At 43.7% G+C, this 20,054-nt stretch overlaps 1 long non-coding RNA gene across 1 annotated transcript; it reads left to right on the top strand.

The window, feature by feature from the left end:
* The first annotated feature begins 6,262 nt into the window (after positions 1–6,262).
* LOC129699367 (uncharacterized) lies at positions 6,263–11,473 on the top strand. Its single transcript, XR_008723836.1, has 3 exons — positions 6,263–7,151; positions 8,403–8,457; positions 10,526–11,473. It is a non-coding gene; the product is annotated as an uncharacterized LOC129699367 (long non-coding RNA).
* Positions 11,474–20,054: the final 8,581 nt, after the last annotated feature.

Genomic DNA, 20,054 nt, shown 5'->3' on the forward strand with positions numbered 1-20,054 from the left:
TGTGTGTGTGTGTGTGTGTGTGTGTGTGTGTGTGTGTGTGTGTGTGTGTGTGTGTGTGTGTGTGTGTGTGTGTGTGTGTGTGTGTGTGTGTGTGTGTGTGTGTGTGTGTGTGTGTGTGTGTGTGTGTGTGTGTGTGTGTGTGTGTGTGTGTGTGTGTGTGTGTGTGTGTGTGTGTGTGTGTGTGTGTGTGGAAAAGAGAGAAAAAGAGAGAGAGGAAGGAGGGAGGGAAGGAGAGAAAGGAAGGAGGGAGGGAAGGAGAGGAGGGAGGGAAGAACTGAAGGGATGGAAGAAGGGAAGGGAGGGAGGGAAGGGAAGGGGAGAAGGGAGGGAGGGAGAGGGCTGGCAGCGGCCGAGGGCGGACGAGTGTGAGCTGAGGCTGAGGTTTGTAAACGTTGCTCCAAACCTCAGCCCGGCCCTCCCTCTATTGTTCAGCGTGTCTCCCCGGGGAGAGAGGCGCTGTGTGCGTGAAACACGGCGACTGGAGGGGCGGGAGTGCTGATTACTCTAGCACAGGACCCCTTAGGCGCGGGGCCCAATTGAAGGCAATTGGTCCAATTGACTTAAGGCCGGCCCTGCGACCAGCAATCCCCACATATTAACAATATCCATTACATTTATACCAAACCAATTAACCAACAAACCTGCACATCTTTGGAGTGTGGGAGGAAACCAACGATCTCAGAGAAAACCAATGCGGTCACAAGAATGTACAAACTCCATACAAACAGCACCCATGGTCGGGATCAAACCCGGATCTCTAGCGCTGTAAGCAGCCAATGTGCCGCACAAATTTAAAAAATGTTTTAATGTTGGATTTCCAGCTTTGGGCAGCACTGTGTTTGGGCAGCACAGCCATAATTCTGGCTTTGATCCTGACTACAGACGAGCTGGTTTGTACGATATGATAATTACTAAATCATCTGTATAATTGAGCACGGTTGACTGGGGGATAACTATAGGCCGCATTACTCAATATTGGACTAAAGTGTCATCTAAGTCAGATGTTTGTCATCGTAAAGAATCAAGAGTGTTTTTATTGTCATGCAGTATGTTCCAAACAGAACAATGAAATGCAATAGTACAAAAAGACAAAACCAATGCCCCCAAGTTTATGTAGTTCAGAGGTTATTTGGATTTTATAGTGTTTAATATTACACACTATATATTAATGGTGTGTAACCACCATTGATGGCTGTAGGAAATCATGATCCAGGAGTGGAGCTTGAACTGAGAGTATCTAATGCACAAATGAGAGAGATGCCAGCAAAGCCAATGCTGACAATGAAGTATTGTTTTGTATGCCATGGGTGCAAGATTCTGTGTTGTACTAATTTTGTGAGTGACATGAAGCCTCTTAAACTATAGAAACAATGCCTGCAATGCACATGCATTCTTCTCATGACATATAGGCTGGATTTGCAAGTGCGTATTATGATTATCAACAGCATTCACAGAAAGCAAATCACTGCATCATTCACAAAGACACTACTATTGCTATTTTAGTTTCTACCCCATTGCTACAGGATCTTTTCAACCACCATTAAACCTGTTCAATTGCATAGTGAACTCCAGACTCCTTCATAGTCCCAAACCCAAAACCACCCATTCCCAGCAGTTTGAACTCCAGCAGATGATTTATAACAATTTGAATTAGGTTTGTAATTCAAATAGAGACTGCGATCTTTTCAATGGAATGAATGTGTTTGATGATTACTTCAGGATATATGAACTGATATGCAACAAGTAAACATAGGTTAAGTTTCAACGTGGTGAATCTACTTTCACATTGCAGAAACGATGAAAACATTGCACTCCATTGCAATATTGCCAAATGTTTTCGACTTATTCATATTTTCAATTACCTCATTATTAATTTCCCATCACGTCCACTTCTAAAGAATTTCCTCAATTTGCAAATTATTGATTTACAAATTTTTGATCTAACATAATTGACCGTGATATGTGTTTTCTGCATCTAAAACGGATTTTTGCAATGATGAATAACACACTGCATTGTACAAAGTAATATCACATACAATCCTGATGTAGCTTTGAGGGATATCACATAAAATGCTTTTCAGGAATACATCCTCTTCTTAAAGTGAGGAAATGCTGCATATAAATTGTGATTTTTCGTATAATACTTCCTCAGACCTGTGTTGTAGTCGTCTTGGCAGCTTTAAGTCCAAATGCTGATGGGATCTCCAAACAATGATGAACACATAAAGGAGTATGTCCACAAAAAAAGTCCCATTGGCCCACCAAGTCCATGCCGACTAGTAATACCCGCACATTAGCACTATCCTACACACACTTGGGACAATTTACAATTTTACCAAGTCGATACAAACCTGTGCATCTTTGGAGTGTGGGAGGAAACCGGAGCACACGGATAAAACCCACACAGGTCATGGGGAGAACGTACAAACTCCATATAGACAGCACCTGTAGTCAGGATCGAACCTGGGTCTCCGACGTTGTAAGGCATAGTGCTATCGCTTACCTACTTAGGAATTTGAATACAATAAGAATCCTTGCATGGAAACACTGACACCAGCTCCACACTATGGACCATGATGGACCTGCCCATCTCCTAACCTTGGTACACAAAAATGCTGGAGAAACTCAGCGGGTGCAGCAGCATCTATGGAGCGAAGGAAATAGGCGACGTTTCGGGCCGAAACCCTTCTTCAGACTGATGGGGGGGTGGGGGGGAGAAGGAAAGAAAAAAGGGGGAGGAGGAGGAGCCGAAGGAAGGGGGGATGGGAGGAGACAGCTCGAGGGTTAAGGAAGGGGAGGAGACAGCAAGGGCTAGCAAAACTGGGAGAATTCAACGTTCATGCCATCCGGACGCAAGCAACCCAGGCGGAATATGAGGTGCTGTTCCTCCAATTTCCGGTGGTCAGTGGAGTGAGGCATCACAGGCATCACAGTGCAGAAAGGCATCACTCTATTGCAGCTATGAATCCAATGTCAACCATTGTGGCATCTCATCTTTTATGAAGTATCACCTACAAACAATCTCCATTCCAAATCTTATGAGCGTTTCTGGCTGCGACGTGGAGAGAACTTTAAATCTTCGCCAGCCGGCCTGCGGCCTACAACTTAAAGCCGCGGTCTCCGGTGGGGAAGAGCCGACTCTGGACTTACCTGGACTCGTACCTTGTCCTTACCATCTGGACGCCCGCAGCGGCGGCTGCGGAGGGTTGAGGTCCCGACCACGGGGGAAAATGGAGGAGGACTGGCCAATTTGTGTGCCTTCCACCACAGTGGTGAATGCTGTGGTGGATGTTTATGTTAAATTTTTATTGTGTTTTTGTGTGTGCTCTTTATCATTGTATCGCTGCTGACATATTCATTTCACTTGCACTTTTTGTGCAATGTGACAAATAAACCGTATTGTATTGTATTGTATTGTATTGTATTGTATTGTATTGTATTGTATTGTATTGTAGTAAATACTTAAACCCGTCAAACAAGCCGCTGCCAGCTATTTTAGACCAGCATCAAACCAAGCTGATCCATACTAAGGAAACCAAGGAAGGGATCAATCAAAAAGCATGCTGTTCAAACAGGCAGCTATTAAACAATGAGTGCAACTTGTGGACCTTCCCTGACCTCAGTTCCTGGATGCAGGAGAGATACAAGAGACATTTATTTGTCACATGTACCAATTGGTACAGTGAAATGTGTGGTCGCCATACAGCCATACGAATAATAAAGAGCACAGAACATAATAGTCTTTAACACAGACTGTTGATAACAAAGAATGTTGGTTCCTGTGTTGCCTGTGTAGGATATAAGGGTGAAAATCATGGAGCATCTTTTTGTCCTTATCATCCTCTGTAACATTTAGTTGGCATTGCCATTAGGAACTTGGTACCATTTCAAACGCCTATCCATTCTTCACGAGTAAACCCCTTATTAATAATAATAATAATAATATCTTTTATTGTCATTGCACATCAGTGCAACGAGATTTAGTATGCAGCTTCCAACCGATGTAAAAGAAAAATAAAATAAATAAATAAGCTGTGTGACGTGATCATCCGAGGGAGACAGTCCAGGGTGGATGGGGGGCACTAAACAGGGCCGGTTCAGAGGCGCTATAGCTCTGGGAATAAAGCTGTTTCTGAGTCTGGAGGTTCGGGCGTAGAAGGCCTTGTAACGTCTGCCGGAGGGAAGTAGTTTGAACAGTCCATTACAAGGGTGTGAGGAGTCTTTATGGATGCTGACGGCCTTCCTGAGGCACCGTGTGTGGTAGATGCCCTCCAAGGCTGTGTCCCAATAATCCTCTGCGCTCTGTGGACGATGTGCTGAAGAGCTCTCCTCTCCACCTCTGTGCAGCTGAGATACCACACAGAGATGCCATACGTTAATATGCTCTCTGTGGTGCAGCGGTAGAACGTTGTCAGCAGCTGTTGGGGCAGACCAGTCTTTTTTAATGTCCTCAGGAAGAACAGTCATTGCTGTGCCTTCTTGACCAGCGCAGTGGTGTTGGTGGACCGTGTGAGGTCCTCTGAAATGTGAGTGCCCAGAAACTTAAAGCTGGACACTCTCTCCACACTTTCCCCGTAAATGGAGATTGGGGCATATTCTCCATTATGGGACCTCCTGAAGTCAATAATCAGCTCCTTGGTCTTGGAGGTGTTTAGTGACAAGTTGTTACATGTGCACCAGTCCGCCAGGTTCTGCACCTCCGCTCTGTATTTTGTTTCATCACCGTCGGTGATCAGCCCAATCACTGTTGTGTCGTCTGCAAACTTCACGATGGTGTTGGTGTCGAATGCAGGAACACAGTCATGAGTGAAGAGGGAGTGGAGCATGGGGCTTAGTACACAGCCCTGTGGTGTGCCGGTGCTCAGGGTGATAGTGGAGGACAGATGCGGGCCCAGTCTCACTGCCTGCGGTCGCTCCGTCAGAAAGTTCAGGATCCAATCGCATATCGGCGAGCTGAGGCCTAGCTGGTGGAGTTTGGTCGTGAGCTTGGTGGGGATGACCGTATTGAATGCAGAGCTATAGTCAACGAAGAGCATCCTCACGTACGTGCCCTGTCTGTCCAGGTGAGTCAGGACAGTGTGAAGAGCCAGAGAGATGGCATCCTCTGTTGGTCTATTTGCCCTGTATGCAAATTGATGAGAGTCCAGTGAGGCAGGGATGCTGGATTTGATATGGGAGAGGACCAGCCTTTCGAAGCACTTCATTGGGATTGAAGTTAGGGCAACCGGGCAGTAGTCATTCAGGTTGGTGACTTTAGACTTTTTCGGCACCGGCACTATGGTGGCTGTTTTGTCCTCTAAACGACAGCAGTCTAACGGTATGTCCTCTAAACGGCAGAAGTCTAAAGACCACAGAGTAATCATTTGAAATAATATAAACATTTAAAGTCACCTTCTTGTTATTCTGCCATGCTGTCACAGAGTTACCTTGCAAGATACCCCTGGAGTTTAGATTGTTATTACAAGAATTGTATTTAAAAACCAAAGCAATCCTAAGAACAGTCTTAAGATAAAATATGGAGGTTCCTGAGACCTGACGCATAAAATAGTCTGTAATTTGGAAATGAATTGTCACAAAAAGGTATAGTGACAGCATCCATAAACCCATGGCAGCTAAACACGCCTGATGAAAAGTTGCACAGTCCAGCTCTGTGATACTACGCGCACTTTACCATTATGGGGCTTTGCTTGTGCTTTAAATCATAATCTACCAGTGATTTAATTGAGGGGTCAGTCACAGATCACATGGTGCCAAATCCATACCACCGTTTATTAATGACCAGAGATTGTAGTGTGTCAGAGATTGACCATGTTGACCCCTATGCACTGTTCTTTGATCTGCATTCTCAAGTCACTGGGCTGTGAGCAGAGCCTTGTCTAAAATATGGATTAGGTTATTGAAAGCACTATTAAATGCATGGAATATAATTAAAAATAAATGAGATATTCGGGTTACTAAAATCTAATTCAGTGTTTACAAACAATATAATGGTGTGCATTTTCCAAGTCTTCTGAGCTGTGCTTGGATAAAATCGCCAGCATCGGTAACAAAGGTAGTGGTCCGTCCCAGCAGTAGGAATCAAAATACATCACAATTTTTACCTAGAAATTCTGATTCGATTTCGGCAGCCCATAGGTAAAATTCATGAGAAATTACCGAAAAGAAGGAATTTATTCCAATTGGAATAAATCAGATTTAAGGAAATCTAGAAGCGTAAAATAGAAATGGATAAATGCTATTTAGAAACATAGAAACATAGAAACATAGAAACATAGAAATTAGGTGCAGGAGTAGGCCATTCGGCCCTTCGAGCCTGCACCGCCGTTCAATATGATCATGGCTGATCATCCAACTCAATATCCCGTACCTGCCTTCTCTCCATACCCTCTGATCCCCTTAGCCACAAGGGCCACATCTAACTCCCTCTTAAATATAGCCAATGAACTGGCCTCGACTACCCTCTGCGGCAGAGAGTTCCAGAGATTCACCACTCTCTGTGTGAAAAAAGTTCTTCTCATCTCGGTTTTAAAGGAATTCCCCCCTTATCCTTAAGCTGTGACCCCTTGACCTGGACTTCCCCAACATCGGGAGCAATCTTCCTGCATCTAGCCTGTCCAACCCCTTAAGAATTTTGTAAGTTTCTATAAGATCCCCTCTCAATCTTCTAAATTCTAGAGAGTATAAACCAAGTCTATTTCTAGAGGATTATGAATTCAGAGGAAAACGTGATTTGTAGCTATTCGTACTAAGTGGTGCTGATCCTGAGGATACCAATTAAGCAAATTTCTGAATTGTGCCAGAAATGTAGCAATATTGCACCTACAATTAGCCCCAAAGTATAAGGTCTGGCTTGCAACTCAGAGACAACACTGGTGAAACTACAAATGAAAGAACTATGTGCAGAGGTCATTTGACCAATTTGTGATGAGCTGCAACCTCTAGGCATTAAGCAGGGAATTTAAGTACCATAACTGCATGTTGACGAACTCCTGAATAGAGGATGTATAATGAACATTTCATCGTAGGCATGGTATAGTATATTCAATCATTGATCTTCTTTGAAAAATACAGTGATTTCAACCAAATACAGTATTTCTCCATTTTCAGATGTCCAGGGAATACACGAAGAAGGTGGAAAGCCTACCAATCAAGTGAGCATTTCCCAGATGAGCACTGCTCCTTCATGCTGATGGCTAGCAAGAGGGAACTGCATTCAGACATTCACAGACCATACCTACTTTCTCCCACACTTTCATTCACTGCATGCCCAGACTAATGAATGCTGCTGCCTCACTGATTCATGTTCCATTCTACCAGACCCTTTCAGCCCAAACCCCAGATCTAATATAGAGAAGTATATAACTTCTATACTTCTAGTATAGGAGTATAGAAGTTGGGAGGTCATGTTGCAGTTGTATAAGACATCGGTGAGACGACATTTAGAGTATTGTGTTCAGTTCCGGGCACCATGTTATAGGAAATATATTGTCAAGCTTGAATGGGTTCAGAGAAGATGAAAAACTTATTGGGATCGGGGAGAAATTTGCCTTTGGTTGCTAGCATTACATGGATGATATTACCAACCAAAGAAAATATTCATACTTCAGGTTTCCTGCCTATGTCATTTTATCTACTATACCATAGGATTGGAACAAAGGGCAATGAAGATATAACCGATGCAAGTGTTCAATTACAAAATAGGAACAGATTTGTTTAATAATGTGAAATATTTTGCTGACTTTGTTGTTTAGTCTTTAAGCCTCGATATGCCTTGATGCAGCTTCATTGGGTCACTAATGCCCATGTCTGTTTTTACACTGTACACCTTCACGATAATAATGGAGCAACAGTGGATGACTTAACTCACAATTGTTTCCATTACTGTAAACACATCTTTCTCAGTCCATTGCAACAAATTTGTTAAAAACCCATCGAGATCACAATGTATAAAAACAGAAAGCTTGGTTTCAGTTTATTTTGTAAAAATAACAGGCAAAGTTGATTCTGAAATGTTCAAGCAGCATGTGAATGTATTTGGCTATGTATATTAGCATGTGTGTGGGTGCATCTGTGTTTCTATGTGCCATGTGTATGCAGCAGTTTGTGCTGTGTATACAGCTGTTTATGTTGAATATGCATGCTTTGTGTAGGTGCATGAGTGTCTATGTTTTTGGTTTACACATATGTAAATACGGTTTGTGCACACATATGCATTTTACATGTTTATATGTACTTGCGTCTGTGTGAGGTACAGTGTGTGTGCATGTATGTGTGTTGCATGTTTGAATGTTTGTGGTGTAAGTACATTGAGAGACTTGTAGAATAAAACTATTGAATGCATTCCTGGCCCAAAAAATAAAAAGTCAATCGAAAATAACTTGCTTTTACATTCCACTTCACAGAAGAGTGAATGAACTGCTGGCAGGTGCACCCACTGTTGCAGAACTCTTCAATATGGTAAGCTTTTACATGCCAAGTAATTTGGCTGTGCTCTGAAACGGTGATATAATACCTGCCTTTACAATACTGGGTTTCCTACTTGAGATTAGAATAAAACCAATTGCTGGAAGCCAAATCTCCACAAATTGGAGCACTTCCAAAATGAACACTTGGACATAATCAATGCTGCCAATTTTTCTCTGGCAGAGTAATGCGTTAATGGGCTATTGTTTAATTGGATCATTACAAGCTGACAGGTTGGTAGGAACAGACGGTAATCTGTAGTGCTGAGGAATTATATTTGATTTTGAAAACATTATTGACAATGAAAGAAATAGACAGCGCTCTGTGTATGCTTTTCTAACAAGAAATACTTTGTCATCTTCGAGGTTATGAGAGCTACTAGTACAGTATATTCGATTCCATTAAGCTCACTGGTAACATTCATTTGCCTAACCCCTTACGAAGTCAATTAGCACGTTGCAATATTTACCTTGAGTATTCCCAAATTCCTAAATCTTGATCAACTTTGAGTCTCAGCTATCTTCTTTCCATTTAGATTGAATCAGATTTTGTTCAGTCAGATTGAATGAAACTCCAAGCTTTTCTTATTATTGTTGAAATGCTTCACCTTTGGAACTACTTTTAGGAAGTCTGTGCTTCACCAGGAGGTTGGGCTTTTTATATAGTGTCAACATCAGGATGTCCCACTGAGTTCTGAGTGGAGTTCAGCAAATGGATGTTAAACAGATTCGAGGGCAGATTGAAACACCAGCCACACACAGACCAAACTTTTTATTTTCTTTCTTGTGCAACATTATTTTGTTTCCGTGTAATTAAACTTTTCCTTTCTGCTGGACCTTCGTTCTTCAGATTCCTACAGATCAGATTCTTATGTTACTTCAAGTACTTTTGTTCTATCGTATCGGATCGAATTGAAGAGGGGATTTTAGAGTGGGTGTGAACATTTCAATTCAATTTTCCAGTGAGCAGGGAGGGCACGAAGATACTGTATGATACATTTTCCAGTGCTTAGGTATCGTTCCAGTAGTAGAGAGATGCTGGGATAGTCCTGGGTTTGCACAGCTTACGGAAGAGGTGGCGCTGCCCTGGCAGCAGTGGCTCGCCTGCAGTCCGTTTGTTTTTACTTTTTTTGTGTTGTTTTTTTTTTTTCGTTTTGTCTAGTTAAGTTTTTTGTTTTTTAGGTTGTTGTGTGTGTGTGGGGGGGGGGGGGGGGGGGGGGGGGTTGTAACGGGGCTTGCTGTCTCTTCCTTCGGGGGAATGCGACTTTTTTGTCGTATCCCCCTTCTCTGCCTCCGCCTGCGCTGAGGCCTAATGGCGGAGCTGACGACCTCGAGACTCCGGAGGCAGCCTGTCAGGAATCGACCTGGGGTCGCTCCCGTGAGGGCAGTTCGGCTCGGGGCTGGAACGGCGCTCCCGTGAGGGGCTGTGACGCTCCCGTGAGGGCGGCCTGGCGCGTGGCTGAGACTCTCCCGTGAGGGGCTGTGGCGCTCCCGTCGGGGCGTCCGAGCCCGAGGGTGGTACGGCGCTCCCGTCGGAGTGGCCCAGCTCGAGGGAGGTACGGCGCTCCCTCGGAGCAGCCCAGCTCGAGGGAGGAACGGCACTCACGTGAGGGCGATCCAGCTAGGGGCTGGAACGGTGCTCCGGTGGCTGGGACGACGTTCTGGCAGCGGTGACCTGAGTCTGGGGTTCAGCCACGGGCCAGCGGCTGCGTCCGCTGGACTGGAGGGCGGCAGCTTCGACCACCCTGGGCCGCGGTGTTTGAACCGACCCGTTTGCGGGGTTCGGTGAGCCGCGGGACTGTTTGTGCCATCGCCCGGTGGGGTATCGCCTCAGCGCAGAGGGAGAAGAGGAGGGAAGAGACTGCAGCCCTAAGATTTTTGCCTCCACCACAGTGAGGAGGTGCTTGGAGGACTCACTGTGGTGGATGTTAATCTGTGTTTGTTGTTGTTTATTATTGTATTATTGTATGTATGACTGCAGGCATGAAATTTCGTTCAGACCGTAAGGTCTGAATGACAATAAAGGTAATTCTATTCTATTCTATTCTATTCTATTCTTACAGGACCAGACAGCATTTATTTCCATGGATTCCTTCCAAACAGACGGCTTCTTGAATTCTCTTCACTAAACACAGATGGAGCAGTACAGAACACATGACAGAATGCTTAAGGGGTGACCAACATTAGAAATTACACATATGTTACATTCCTCCTTTAATTATGAGAAACTAAAGAAGAAAGACAAACAACCCAAATAATTGTCAAGCCTCTGTGTATTTTACTCTGGCACAGAGACGTTGAGATACTTGGATCAACGTGCTATCCTATCAGATCTCATCCTATCAGGTTATGGTTCTCCCAGGAACTGTTGTCAACCATCAATATTCTCGCAAGATTAGTGCTGTATCTTCTACTATTTCCATATCTACTTCTGTCAAACAAACCTGTTCAGTGGTCTTCCTGAGATGGTGCTGTTCTTCCAACATGGAAGACTCACTTCTTCATCGTGAGCAGATATGTCCAGAGGTATGGTGTGTGCCGAGCCGCCACTGTTTTCTTGATTATTTGATCATCTAAAAGCTTATGCAATGGATCCTCAGCCTGACCAAGTCTGGGAATGGTTGGATGCTGCAGATTTTCAATCATGTTTCTGAGCACTTCTTTAATTTACTATATCCATACTCCCTCAGGGCAACCCACCCTATTAGAACTATTCATCATTTTGGAGCTGTGTCTCATTCTTCCAACATCTTTCAAATCATTCCACCATCTCGCTCGTCATGACCACAACCCTGCATCCAAAAGTATATGCTGAAACCTTTCCATTATTTTTAAATATTGCTAATGAAGGAGTGCTATAAATTGTACATGTTATTCCATCTGCAGTTTACCTGCACTTGTATAACTTCAGCACAATCTCATCACTTTTGCATTCTGAGCCTTGAAATGAAATCAAGGTTTTTTTCATTTCTTTACTAGGTAATGTATGTGCTAACAACCTTTAATAAATTGTGTTAATGTAAAAGTAAGCTTCTCTGCACCTCATTTAGTGTCTTACCATCTGATAAATATTTCCACTCCTCATTTTTATGTAAGGGTGAATTTGGAAAAAATAAGAGCATAACACATTGCATAAAATAAGAGCATAACACAACACACATAATGCCAAGCTAATTATATTTCGCCATGAGCTCATTATGTTACAGATATTTTGCTGGGCTGTAAAATTAAATCAGTAGACACTGCGTGATGTGCACAGAGAGTACTTCAAATTGTGTAGAAACGAACTGCAGGAGCTGGTTTAAACCAAAGATAGACACAAAAAGCTGGAGTAACTCAGCGGGGCAGGCATTATCTCTGGAGAGAAGGAATGGGTGACATTTTGGGTCGAGACCCGAAACGGCACACATTCCTTCTCTCCAGAGATGCTGCCTGTCCTGCTGAGTGATTACAGCTTTTTGTGTCATACTTCAGATTGCCAGCTTCAGTTCAACATGTGGCTGGCACCACCTAATGGAACTTTAGGAAATTACAAGATGTGTTGCCTTCATTTCAACCCGAGGTTGCAGTTAGTGATCCGTCAGGTTGTACTCCTTCAATGATTGCAAGAATATTTAGTTTTATCAATGCTTATTCTATAATAACCGCAGACCATTTAGAGGAACACTGGGGCAAGTAGGGTGGGATTTTTAGTTTATTTCAATTTTATAGTTATCCTAATGTGTTATACAATCAGGTAATTTAGGAAGGCTTGCGGGATAACTCACACCATAGTAATAACTGTAACAATGAATCATGTTATGATAACCTCTCACTTGTGCAGTCATGCCAAATTATTAAGATGATGAAGTGCAAATATTTTGGCAGGTTATTTGAGCTATTCACATATTTAACCATAGCATGTGTGCTGACATACACACACTAATCCAAGTGTCCACATTTCCACTGCTATTAGTTTTCACATTGTCAAAGTATTGGGTCATCAATATTAAAGTGAGTGGTTCAGTGGCTCATGTGTCCATAAAACTTCCCGTGGTCACCAGTCACCTCTCCTAAACCCACTCGTAATCTGAACAGGGCCCCCTAGGCAAATCTCTACAAGGAAGCTAGCTCAACACTAATCATTAATAGGGTCTCGTCAACCATAAATTCCAGTGAAATGCTTTTCAACTTTGCAAAGCCACCCACTATTTCTTTCAACAGTCTGACAGTACATGGAAATAGAATATAGAACAGTGCAGCACAAGAACAGGCCCATCGGCCCACAATGCCTGTGCTGAACATGATGCTGACCAATTCTTATCTGCCTGCACCTAATCCATATCCCTCTATTCCCTGCATACCCATATGCCTATCCAAAAGTCTCTTAAATACCACTATCATACCTACCTCAACCAATATCACTGGCAGCACGTTCCAGGCACATGCACTCTTTGTGAAAACCACTTGCCCCATACAGCTCTGTTAAACTTTTTACCTTAAACTTTCACCCTCTCACCTTAAAGCTATGCCCTCTAATGTTTTAATTTTCCATCCTGGGAAGAATGTTCTAAATGTCTACACCTCTCGTAATTTTATATATTTCTATCAAGAGTTCCCACAACCTCCAGCATTCCAGAGACAACAATCCAAGTATGTCTAGCCTCTCCCTATATCTACTATCCCCTAATCCAGGCAGCACTAGGGTCAATGGCTGAGATTTAAAAGGGACACTAATTATCATAATTTATTCTCTATTACCCAGTACTTGTTTAGTCATATTACACTGATTACAACATGCATATAAATAACAATGGATCCCAAATCACTGCCACTGTGAGGTTCTGCCAAATGTCCATATATGGCCCTGGTGCTCTTCCTAATTTCTGTTTTGTCATTCAGCCATGAGATCTGAAGGCACATGACTAACTTCCACATGTGTACATTTGACAATTATCTCAATTCCTCCACCATTTTATTCATCCATTATCCATTTTATTCTTGCCCATTATACCCTATTTCCAAACCACTAATCCAGTCTCTATTTCCAGAATAAGTCAAACCTACAACCAATAGAAACATATAAACATAGAAACATAGAAATTAGGTGCAGGAGTAGGCCATTCGGCCCTTCGAGCCTGCACCGCCATTCAATATGATCATGACTGATCATCCAACTCAGTATCCTGTACCTGCCTTCTCTCCATACCCCCTGATCCCTTTAGCCACAAGGGCCACATCTAACTCCCTCTTAAATAAAGCCAATGAACTGGCCTCAACTACCTTCTGTGGCAGAGAATTCCACAGATTCACCACTCTCTGTGAAAAATGTTTTTCTCATCTCGGTCCTAAAAGATTTCCCCCTTATCCTTAAACTGTGACCCCTTGTTCTGGACTTCCCCAACATCGGGAACAATCTTCCTGCATCTAGCCTGTCCAACCCCTTAAGAATTTTGTAAGTTTCTAATAGAATATTCAATTAATGTATTACCAAAATTACCCATACAACTTTGATTAACTATATCACAAGTTAATTCCTCAGTTGCCAAAACCTTGGGAACTAATGTTGTTCTTGCAATGTGCTAGGCCAATATTCACCGTAACATCCAAAACACCAAAATCAGAATTCTACTTTGCACAGTCATTATTCCAGTCCTTGATGAGCAGCACTGGTTTATTTTGTATTAAGTTTATGTTCCTTAATGCAAACCCCTTTTCATCTTTTCCCAGCTGTTTCTCTGAAACCTTCATCAATCCTATCATACTACTCTCTTTGAACACTTTCTCATGATCATTTCACTGACTGAGCCTTAGTTGCCTTTCCCAATTCAAATTTACAATTAAACATCTATACCTCAACTTCTTTCCATTGTTAAACTATCTCTCAACTTGTTACTGCCATCACTTTCCCAAGAGCTCAGATATTATCTTGCTAGATGCAATGTCCAGCCAATTGAAACCTCCACAACCCTATTGACAGCACAACAACATACCATTACCACCCTTCCTCAACCCTTGTTCCAAAACAGAAGGGTACCTAAATGATTTTATTTTTGGTGCAGGCAATTCAGAATGTAATGCTTATGACACCAAACCACAAACCATTCAGATATTGCTGAATGTGCACCTGTTGACAACCCACCACATTGCCATTACTTTAGTCATTAAAATCTTGGACCCAGGTCGGCACTGCCGAATTTAACAAACTGATGGATTTACTCAAGTGAGTCAAGGTATTGAGTATTGAGAAGTTGGGATGTTTAGTTACAGTTGTACAAGATGCTGGAAAGGCCACATTTGGGGTGATGAAAGACAACACGAGAATTGCAGATGCTGGAATCGTGAGCAAAGGAAAGTGCTGAAGGAATTCAGCAGACTAGGCAGCATTAGTGAATGGTCAGGATTCCTCTTCAAACAGATGGAATACAGGGAGGAAGCTGGAAAAGGACAGGTGGAGATAGTGTAAAGCCTGCCAAGTAGTAGATGGATACAGTGAAATGAGGCGATTGGCAGAAGGGTGGATTAAGTGACAAAAGCTAGAGGTAAAATTGAGACCAAAGTTGTCAGATAAGGAAAGAAGAGGAGTGAAATGGAAAGCCAATGGAAGAAACAAGGCAGAAGAGAGGGGAAAAGGAAGGAATAAAAGGGAGGGGAGATGTAAGTATGGAAGAGGGGAAACGAGCAGGGTGACTGAAGTGGTGAAGTGGTGCACACCAGGTTGGAGGGGGGCAAGGTAGAGAGAAATGGTACAGAGGATAGGGGAGTTATTACTTGAAACTAGAGATTGCAATGTTGATCCCGTTGGGTTGTTAGCTAACCAAGTGGAAGATGAGGTGCTGCTCTTTCATTTTTCATGTGGCTTCATTCTGGCAATGGAGGCTAAGGACAGAATGATTGGTATGGGAATGGGAATAGGGAGTTAAATTGGTTAGCAACCGGGAGGTCTTCGTGAATAGAGCCGGGAGGTCTTTGTGGATGGAGTGGGCAAAACGGTTGACTAGTTTATGCTTGGTCACACAGAAGTATAGAAGGCCACATCGGGTTTGGAAGTGGCGCACATGAACCACTGTCTCACCTAGAAGGACTGCGGGGGTCCCTCAGATGTGAGAGAGGAGGTGTAGGGACAGGTGCTACATCTCCTGCAGTTGCAGGGGAAAGTGCCTGGGGAAGGAGCGGGTTGGGTGGAAGGGATGAGCAAACCAAGGAGTTGTGGAGAGAGTGGTCCCTATGGTAATTGGAAAAGGTGGGGATGGGAAGTTGTGATTGCTGGTTGAGAATGCTGTGTTGGTTACGGAGGCCTGTGGGGTGAAAGGTGAGGACCAGGGGAACTCTCTCCTTATTTCGTCAGGAAGGAAGGGGAGTGAAAGCGGAATTGAGGTACACTGAGGAGACACAGTTGAGAGCTACATCCACAACCGCAGGGAGAATGGATGTTTACTGATGCAGGAGGACAGTCCTAGAATAGAAAGCAAGGGGCAGGGTGGGAGGAGATGTTGCCTAGGTAGCAGTGGGAGGCAGTGCATTTTGGACCATGTGTCAACTGATAGTCTATCCCTTGTGATGGATACAGAGATTGAGAAAGGGAGAGAGGTGACAGAGATAATCCAAGCGAATTTGAGGGCAAGATGGAAGTTCGTAGTAAAGTTGAGGAAATCAACTCATTCTGCTAAGGTGCAGGATGCAGCCCCCTTTGCAGTTGTCAACGTCACTGAGAAAGAGTTGGGGAATGGTGCCAGTGTACGTTTGGAAAAAGGAGTGTCCAACATAACCAACAAAGACAGGCATAGCTGGGGCCCATGTTCAAGGAAGAAACAGAGGGTGATGAAAGACAGGGGAGACCTCTAAGACCCTGATAAGGAATGTGTATTCACTGTTACACCATCTGGCAGTCAGATGGAATCCTGCCACCAGGATGGAATCTGGCAATCACCTCCCAGACTGTCGAGGAATTGAAACCATGCGTACCCTTAAATCACCTGGGAGTTAGATACATACCTATTCCTTGACTGATAGATGATCAGAGAGTCATATAATTCTGCCCTAGATGTTTATTCAGTACTGACCAAAATAGAATGATGAAGAAAAATCCCATGCACAGATTCCAGATTGCATAGACAGACATTTTTCACAATTTTGCAATTATAATTTGCACTTATCCAAATGAGATAACAATCGCATTTTTTTTATGATGTATCACCCCCATCATGATGTGCAGGAAAGAACTGCAGATGCTGGTTTAAATCGAAGGTATACACAAAATGCCTGAGTAACTTAATGGGACAGGCAGCATCTCTGGGGAGAAGAAATGTGTGACAATACACAACAGACAATAGACAAGTGCAGGAGTAGGCCATTCAGCCCTTCGAGCCAGCACCGCCATTTAATATGATCATGGCTAATCATTGCCAATCAGTACCTAGTTCCTGCCTTCTCCCCATATCCATTGACTACGCTAACTTTAAGAGCCCTATCTAGCTCGCTCTTGAAAGTATCCAGAGAACTGGCCTCCACCACTCTCTGAGGCAGAGAATTCCACAGACACAATACTCCAGGTGTGGTCTCACAAGAGCCCTATACAACTGTAGAAGGACCCCTTTGCTCCTATACTCCTATTGTTATAAAGGCCAACATACCATTTGCTTTCTTCACTGCCTGCTGTACCTGCGTGCTTACTTTAATTGGCTGATGAACAAGGACCCCCAGATCCCGTTGTACTTCTCCTTCTCCCAACTTGACACTATTTAGATAGTAATCTGCCTTTCTGTGTTTGCATCCAAAGTGGATAACCTCACATGTATTCACATTAAACTGCATCTGCCATGCATCTGCCCACTCACCCAACCTGTTCAAGTCACCCTGCATTCTCATAGCATCCTCCTCAAAGTTCACACTGTCACCCAGCTTTGTGTCACCTGCAAATTTGCTAATGTTTGAATCCCTTCATTGATGTATATTGTATATTGATGTATATTGTAAATAACCATGTGTGGACGTGGCGTTGAAGGACGAGAAGCCAAAGCAAAGAAGTGGAAGCCAACTAACCAAATGGAAACGAAGCCGAAACGCCAACTAACCGAAAGGGTGGGACACCTAAAAGCAAACTAACCGAATGGGCGGGATCCCTAAAAGCAAACTATCTGAAAGAAAATGCTACATGTATAAATAGTTCTGACATTCGGGAACCTGGTTAATTAAGCGGTGGGATTATTTCCGTCCTAACTATGCCTTTGCTTTAGCCGGTGGTCACATCCATTCCATCCCTCACAAAGATGTGAGATTTCATTAAGAGTACACACTTTTGGTTGAATAGATGCAAGCGGCATGTAAAGTGTCTCTTCTATGCACGCAATACATGAAGCCGATGAAATGAGACAACTGTCACACCAAAGGTAGACACAAAATGCTGGAGTGACTCAGTGGGACAGGCAGCATCTCTGGAGAGAAAGAATGGGTGGCGTTTCGGGTCGAGACTCTTCAGACTCAGTCTTCTGGTCTGAACAATGGTCTCAGCACGAAACATCACCAATTCCTTCTCTCCAGAGATGCTGCCTGCTCTGCCGAGTTACTCAAGCTTTTTGTGTCTATCTTCAGTTAAAACAGTTTACAGATTATCTGGTGTTTTGTGCGTGGGAGCTTGTGTACGTTACGCAGGCAACCAGATGGTAATAAATAAAACGTGCTTCTTATTGTCAAGGGGGGAGGGGGGGACAGTGGGAGGTGATAAATTTGTCTGTTGTCATGCACACTTGTAATCGGCCCGCCAGGGAATGTGTGTTTCCACCCATGTTTTAAAAGCAATGTACTATGCCCCGAGCCGACTGTCCCCGATGGCGGTGTATCGCGGTCAGTGACTCTGGGTGGGCGGAGGGACCAGCCTGTTCTACATCTCCGCTTCACCCGACCCACAGCCCATCACAGTGCGGCCGCACGGGGTAGACGAGGCAGAGGGCGGCCATGGCCGTGGGAGAGTGGGGGCTGTCCCGAGGGATGCGCACCTTCGGCCGCTTTCAACTTGGTGCTCGGGTTCAGTGTGCCCAGTCGCCTGTGGCTTGTGTGGGAAAATGACCCCCACCTTCCCATCTCCACCGGCCAGTGATGTGATGGATGTTGGGGTCAGGACCAATCGCTGACAAGTCCCGCCCCCTGGCAACGTCATGTCCATTATTTGACTTCTCTGTGGAGCGGCATTCAGTTCGTTGGCTTGTAGGCGATGCAACCTTTCAGGTATATGGCATTTTGACAGTACGGCCATTCGGAGAGTATGCTTTTAGGTGACGCAGCTTTTCGGTTAGTTGGCTTCTAGGCGTCCCGCACTTTCGGTTAGTTTACTTTTAGGCGTCCCACCCTTTCAGTTATTTAGCGTTTCAGCTTTGTACGCTTTCGGTTATTTGGCATTTCGGCTTCATTTCTACTCGATTATTTGGCTTCCACTTCTTTGCTTCGGCTTCTCATCCCTCGATGCCACGTCCGGGTACCATAAATACCTGCGGTCCCAGCACCGAGCCTTGCGGTACCCCATTAGTCACTGCCTGCCATTCTGAAAGGGATCCATTAATCCCTACTCTTTGTTTCCTGGCTGCCAACCACTTCTCTACCATGTCAGCACTCTACTCCAATTACCATGTGCCCTAATTTTGCCCACTAATCTCCTTTGTAGGATCTTATCAAATGCTTTCTGAAAGTCCAGGTACACCACATCCACTGGCTCTCCCTTGTCAATTTTCCTAGTTACATCCTAAAAAAATTCCAGATTAGTCAAGCATGATTTCCCCTTCGTAAATCCTTGCTGACTCGGACCGATCCTGATACTGCTATCCAAATGTGCTGCTATTTCATCGTTTATAATTTACCCCACCACTGATGTCAGGCTAACTGGTCTATAATTCCCTGTTTTCTCTCTCTCGCCTTTCTCAAAAAGTGGCATAACATTAGCTACCCTCCAATCCACAGGAACTGATCCTGGATCTATAAAACATTGGATCATTTTAGGTCGAAATGTGTGTTTCGGGTCGAGACCTTTCTTCATCTTGTGTCTACCCCAATCATGATACATGACCAGGCACTTTCAGAATGTAGTTATACTTGCAATCTTGATGTGAAGAAATAAATTATTGTGCAGTGTTCATTTTGCAGTGAACAGGACTGTTGATGTTGAGCTTGTAAGCCAGCTCTCCACCCATCTGCTACACAGGGCTTAATGGTGCAGGTATTGAATCAATTTCTGAGCTTAGCTTTGTGACAGGGAAGGACCAGTGAAACACTTTAAGCTATGAATTATGTATCTGCCCATATACCTCAGACGCAGTTAAAATTTATTGTTGGGCCAAATGACCAAAAAAGGTTAATAGCATCACACCCATCCATAAGGCTTAAAATTTCACAGCAATTGTAAAATAATCATTCTGGAAAGCCGGGGCAACTATTATATTCAATATGCTTGAAGTGTCTATGTGAAAATAGAAAAATACAATTCCCCACCAATGAGATCTCTGATTCTTTTTCTCATCCTCTCCAGACAGTATGATAGTGGGGAAATATAAATAATTTTGCAGAATCAACTCAGCTGAGAGACAGATCTCCCTCTCTTCAAACCTGGGGACATTCACATTCAGA

Source organism: Leucoraja erinacea, chromosome 1 (assembly GCF_028641065.1).
Source record: "Leucoraja erinacea ecotype New England chromosome 1, Leri_hhj_1, whole genome shotgun sequence".
NCBI lineage: Eukaryota > Metazoa > Chordata > Chondrichthyes > Rajiformes > Rajidae > Leucoraja > Leucoraja erinaceus.